Here is a 6,502-nt window from a genome sequence, read left to right as displayed (position 1 = left end):
CTGTCCTGGAACTCACTCTGTAGACCAGGCTGGCCTCGAACTCAGAAATCCGCCTGCCTCTGCCTCCCGAGTGCTGGGATTAAAGGCATGCACCACCAAGCCCGGCAAGGCCTCTTTTCTTAACATTCACTTCTGAATACTCAGAATAATTGTCCTTCCAAGCCTCCGAGGATTCTTATATTTCTACTTCTCATGTTACCAGTAGTATGCTTGTGTTGTAGAAATGTGCTACCACACTTGGTTTTATATAGCTTCTGCGAGATTGCAGCCTAAGTCAGTCAGCATGCTTGTGTGGCAAGTACTTTACTCATTGGGCAGTCTCACTTACTCTCAAGAATTGCTTCCTGTAGAAGTAAATCACTTCTAAATAAGCATAGGCAAAATTTCTGTTGCTTTTCTTTGGAATAATATTTGTATCAATTTCAAGTTCTGCTATTGTGACATAACTGGAAGAATTGTAGCAAAATGGTCTTAGGCTCAGAGCTCTACTACATTTGGACTTTACCTCATCCATGCAAAAATGGCACTCTTATACTATGAATCTAAAGTAAAGTATTCCTTAAGTTGTCTTGCTCATGATGCTTTATCACAGCAACAGAAAAGTAACTGATATAGACAGGACTTTATGCAAAACAGCCATGGTCTCATAGTAATTTAGGAGATTATTGTAGTAAGATTTTTAGTCTGTACAGGGACTAATAGAGCACTAGATGATAAACTTGGCAAAAGGAAAATACTGATTCCCTATCTATAGGGTCTTAATTATGATTATCCTACAGCATGCCACAAATTTCTATGTATCATTCATTTCTGTTAGCCACACTTCAAATACCTACTCGGGTGTATGGTCTAAGGGTTAAAGAAGCTTATATGCTAATCTAGACTTTATAAAAGAGTGGATTTTGCTTTTTTCCCTGGAACAAGTAGACAGTCTTGGTAAATGTTTTTGGTAAATGGCCCAAAACAACATACTTAGGCAGGGATGTGTTACTTCCAAGATTAAGAGGCTTGTCGAGCAATACTTTTTCCTTTTCAGAGGGAACACAGACACTCCTGACTAACCCCAAATATTCATAGCCTTTGTACAAGGCCTGCATATGTCTTGCTGAACCAGGATATCTTATAATTGTAAATTCACCCTACACATCAGGTTTAGCCAGCCATCGCCATTAAAAGTGTTAGATCAGTATGATGTCCAGAATGGCAATAAGACAAGCATCTCTGCCAACTAGACTTGGAGGTGAGGAGCATTAATTACACAATTCTTCAAAGACAATGAAGTACAAAAACCCTTTGTCATTGATTGTAAACTGCTGTGGCATCTGTGCAGCAAGGTCAGCTTCTAATCAAGATTCGAAGCCAGATATTTAATGCCTGCTAAACAGATTCTAATAAAATTAGCAGATTATTTATGGCATGGATCGACAAGCTGGAATCTAGGAATCTGTCCACCTTTATAATGTGTATTTTCTCTCCTGTTACATACACGCACTCCCAGCTTTTCCTTAATTTCAGGATCATTATGGCAAATGATCCCTTTTCTAATGTGGAAGGAAAGTGCCCTTGCTTTCTAACACATCGGCTACTTACTTCATTTACCTTATTTCATCTCACCAGGTCGATATTCCTACCTCTCCTGACTTGTAGAGTGAGTTTAGTATGATAGGATATCTTGAGAGGGCACATTTATATTTTATTACAAGACTATGTTAGTTACTTTCTTTGCCTAATTTGTACATTAGTCTTTGCCTTAGATATTTGTATATAGAAACAGTATATAAAGAGTTTATAATATCTTTGCTGCCAGGCATCCCTTGTATGACTTGAGATATTGATCCTGAAGGTGTGGGGGCTTCTGATAACAGCTTTATTGCAATTTGCCATGCACATTCTTGCATTTGTTTTCAGTGACTGCTTTTGAAAATTTGAATAGAATAGAGATCATTAGGTTAACACTTTTATTGTCTGTACCATAACAGAAGGTTTGGGTTCTTGTTCCTATACTAATAGCTTATGTTTACCACATATTAAGTGCATTCTCCACCTTATCTTTCCATGTTTTTGCCAAAATAAACTTGAGTAATTGGTGAATGCAAACCTCCTTTGGTTACATTTTAACTTACTTGGATACCTGGTTTGAAAGTCACAGTAGGTCTGGAAACAACTGAATTCTGTGACAGAATGTTGTAAAGAATCTGAGTTTTGATAATGGAACTGCCTTGCCTCCCTTTGCAAAAGAAGTCTCCTGTGCTGTATGGAACAGAAGCTCTTTAGTATTTAAAAAGGCATCTAAGACATGCCCCAAAGCCCTACCTTCATTGTCCTTTCATGTTGCTGTGGAATGCCCTAATCTACATGTGTTTTACTTTACCACTAGGTTATAACTAGTTAGGTTATAACTAAGCTCAGCCTATGCATTAGCCAGTATGCATTTAAGTTTGAATTTCAGTGTGCCCCTTTATTACCACTACTACTCCTTTGCCATTTCACAACTTTTTGCTTCCCCAAAGCCAGGAAGTGGTTGGTAGTTTAGGAAAAGAAAACTGAACAAAAGTTGGTCATTATATCAACTGTTACTATTTCATTACTGTGTTAACCCTTCCATCTCAAGAGGCCCTAGGCTTTATTTTTTACCCCTTTAGCCTTTTCCTCATTGTGCAGTATACCTGTACTAAATCACTTTTTGGCTCAGGGGATCATAGGCACTTGGCAGAGAGACTGAGTGTGATAGCTTGCTGACTAGAACTCTCTCCTCTACCATTGTCATCTCAGTCGAGCATTTATTCCGAAACACAGTGATAAAAAGATTTTAAAAAAATTAGAAATGATAGGTATTTGCGCTTATGCATACACATCCTCAGTCACACAATTTGAATGATACTGTTTCATTCTTAGTAATGCAAACTTCCTCTACTTATTTGTTACATGTTCTTCTCCTTCAATATAGTATCATTCAGAAAGCATTTTGTTTACAGTAAAATTTGAATTTGTGACTGTTGCCAGTTGTAGCCCCACTTCAGTACATTCCATACAATGCTCCCCTTGATTATCTAATCTGGCTATGACTTTCTATATTCTAAATTATTGCTATGTATATCCTCCAGCTGCACAGCTAACTGTATTAGCTAATTAGGATTACCTCTCAGCCCTGCCTTTTTTTTTTTTTGGTTTTTTGAGACAGGGTTTCTCTGTATAGCCCTGGCTGTCCTGGAACTCACTTTGTAGACCAGGCTGGCCTCGAACTCTGAAATCCACCTGCCTCTGCCTCCCTAGTGCTGGGATTAAAGGCGCCACCAGGCCCGGCCCTCAGCCCTGCCTATGCCTGGTTTTATACATAGTTACAGTCCCGAGTCCTTTGTGTTTCTCATTAGAACTTCTTGTATGCAGCTCTGCATACTAGTTTTGATAAAGCTTAAACTTGCACAGCAACTTTCTTTCAGCCCCAAGAAGAAACAAAATAAATCCTTCATCTTTTAATGCAGTGTTATATGAAATACAAGATCACAACCTGTTTGCACTCATAAATCAGACCTGTTGCTTAAGTGCTTAATTAAGGTGGAAAATTTGTCTGAGTGTTTAAGTTTGTGTTAGCTTTATCTGTAAATTTGGGTGTATGGGTAAAAGATTCCCAGTGATCTGCATAATTTCAGTTGCTATAGTAGTAATTGTACATTGTCACCATAATTATAAAACTAGGCATGAGCATGAAAACCATAAACTTTTTTTCTTTTCTTTTTTTTTTTTTAAGATTTATTTATTTATTATATGTAAGTACACTATAGCTGCCTTCAGATACTCCAGAAGAGGGCGCCAGATCTTGTTACGGATGGTTGTGAGCCACCATGTGGTTGCTGGGATTTGAACTCAGGACCTTTGGAAGAGCAGTCGGGTGCTCTTACCTGCTGAGCCACCTCACTAGCCCCAACCATAAACTTTTTAACTAACCCTGTTTATAATTTGCACCTCTCTTCCAAAAACATTCCAGTATCTTTTAAAATCAACCAAATGCACACTGAAAGTTTATTTTCTAATAGCAACACAACAGCCTCTATTGAGATTGAGACAAGAGCCTTGCCATGCGGCCCAGGCACACCGACAGTATGTGAAGCCCATCCTGGTATGAGTAAGAAAGCTTGCAGTGCTGGGATGAACCACCATGCCTGGTTTGGTTCAGTACTTCAAAGGCAATATTTTAGGAATCTTTGAAAGGTTGAAAGCAAATTAAGATCTGAGATTACATGCCGACCTCCAGATGAACCAGCATCATTTGTTGAAAATGCTATCTTTTTTTCCACTGGTTTTGGCGGCTTTGTCAAGGATCAAGTGACCATAGCTGTGGGTTTTTTTCTGGGTCTTCAATTTTATTTCATTGATCTGTTTGTTTATCACTGTTGCTCTGTAGTTCAGCTTGAGGTCAGGGATGGTGATTCTCCCAGAAGTTCTTTTATTGTTGAGGATAGTTTTTCTATCTTGAGATTTTGTTATGCTAGATGAATTTGAGAATTGTTCTTTCTATCATTGTGAAGAACTGAGTTGGAATTTTGATGGGGATTGTGTTGAATCTGTAGATTGGTTTTGATAAGGCGGCCAATTTTACTATGTTAATTTTGCCAATCCATGAGCATGGGAGATCTTTTCGTCTTCGGTTTCTTTCTTCAGAAACCTGAAGTTCTTGTCATACAGATCTTTCACTTGCTTGCTTAGAGTCACACCAAGATATTTTATATTGTGACTATTGTGAATGGTGGTGTTTCCCTAATTTCTTTCTCATCCTGTTCATCATTTGTGTAAAGGAAGACTACTAATTTGTTTGAGTTAATTTTATATCCATCCACTTTGCTGAAGTTGTTTATCAGGTTTAGGAGTTCTCTAGTGGAATTTTTGGAGTTACTTAAGTATACAATCATATCCTCTGCAAATAGTGATATTTTGACCTCTTCCTTTCCAATTTGTATCTCTTTGACCTCCTTTTATTGTCTGATTGCTCTAGCTAGAACTTCGAGTACTATATCGAATAGATAGGGAGAGAGTTTATCCTTTGTGTAGGGGAAGGCTACTGATTTGTTTGAGTTAATTTTATATCCAGCTACTGCACTGAAGCTGTTTATCAGGTTTAGGAGTTTTTAGGGTCACATATATACCATCATATCATCTGCAAATAATGATAATTTGACTTCTTCCTTTCCAATTTGTATCCCCTTGATCTCCTTTTGTTGTCGAAATGCTCTGGCTAGGACTTCAAGTACTATATTGAATAGGTAGGGAGAAAGTGGGCAGCCTTGTCTAGTCCTGATTTTAGTGGGATTGCTTCAAGTTTCTCTCCATTTAGTTTGGTGTTGGCTACTGGTTTGCTGTATATTGCTTTTACTATGATTAGGTATGGGCCTTGAATTCCTGATCTTTCCAAGACTTTTAACATGAAGGGATATTGAATTTTCTCAAATGATTTTTTTTTTTTTTTTAGCATCTAATGAAATGATCATGTGGTTTTTCTTTCCTTTGAGTTTGTTTATGTAGTGGATTAATTACATTAATGGATTTCCGTATATTGAACTATCCTTGCATCCCTGGGATAAAGCCTACTTACTTGATCGAGGTGAATGATCACTTTGGATTCTTGGATTTATTTATTGAGAATTTTTGCATCAGTATTTATAAGTGAAATTGGTCTGAAATTCTTTGTTGGGTCTTTGTGGTATAGGTATCAGCTTAGGCTTCATAGAATGAAATAGAAAGTGTTCCTTCTATTTCCGTTTTGTGGATTGGAGACCCTTGGTCATGTGGAGGCTTGATGCTTCAGAGTAGAGGAATACTAGAGTGGCGAGAAGGGAATGGGTGGGTAAGAGGGCGAGTACCCTCATAGAGGTAAGGATTCAATGGAGTGTTGAGGTTGGGAGACCTAGAAGGTGGACAACATTTGAAATGTAAATAAATAAAATAACCAATAAGAAAATAAAAAAGATTTAAAATTACTAACCAGTGTGTAATCAATCATTCACCCGGGCTTGCTTGTGCTTTACTTGGCCATTCTCATGTCTGCTCCCAAGTTTTGACTGAAGCGAATCAGTTTAAGAATGTGTAGATGTTCTTTGTATGGAGAATTCTTTTTTAGCTTCATATTATTTACCACTAGGCATCAAATTAAGCCAAAATCTATTTTATGGAAAGTAAAACTGTCCCTAAGAAGTCACCAGGTAAGCGTTTCCTCTTCAGTTTATAGGGATAGAAAAGAGAGTCTTGAAGTTCCCAACAAGCACATCGGTTTCATAGGCGCAGATGGAAGCCCTGATTATGCCACATTTGCACATTTGTTGCTGTCATCAGTCATGTTACTTCAGATCTTACATACTTCATAGTTTACCTTCAGTCAGAAAGATGGGCTTTATGAATACAGAAATTCATTTCTCATTATCTTGGGTTTCTGGGAGGTAAATAACCTAACTATGATATTTGATATATATTTGATTATCTGTTATTGGTTTTTTAAAAATGTCTTTTCAAT

At 37.6% G+C, this 6,502-nt stretch overlaps 1 protein-coding gene across 1 annotated transcript in view; it reads left to right on the top strand.

Annotated features, from left to right (window-relative positions):
• The window catches only part of Rb1cc1 (RB1 inducible coiled-coil 1), a 60,291-nt gene that overhangs the window by 40,293 nt on the left and 13,496 nt on the right, over nucleotides 1–6,502 (top strand). The gene's annotated exons all lie outside the window — the stretch shown is intronic.

This window comes from Mus pahari, chromosome 22, assembly GCF_900095145.1.
Source record: "Mus pahari chromosome 22, PAHARI_EIJ_v1.1, whole genome shotgun sequence".
Taxonomy (NCBI): domain Eukaryota; kingdom Metazoa; phylum Chordata; class Mammalia; order Rodentia; family Muridae; genus Mus; species Mus pahari.
Note: the sequence above shows the minus strand (reverse complement) of the source record. Positions and strands in the feature narration are given on the sequence as shown.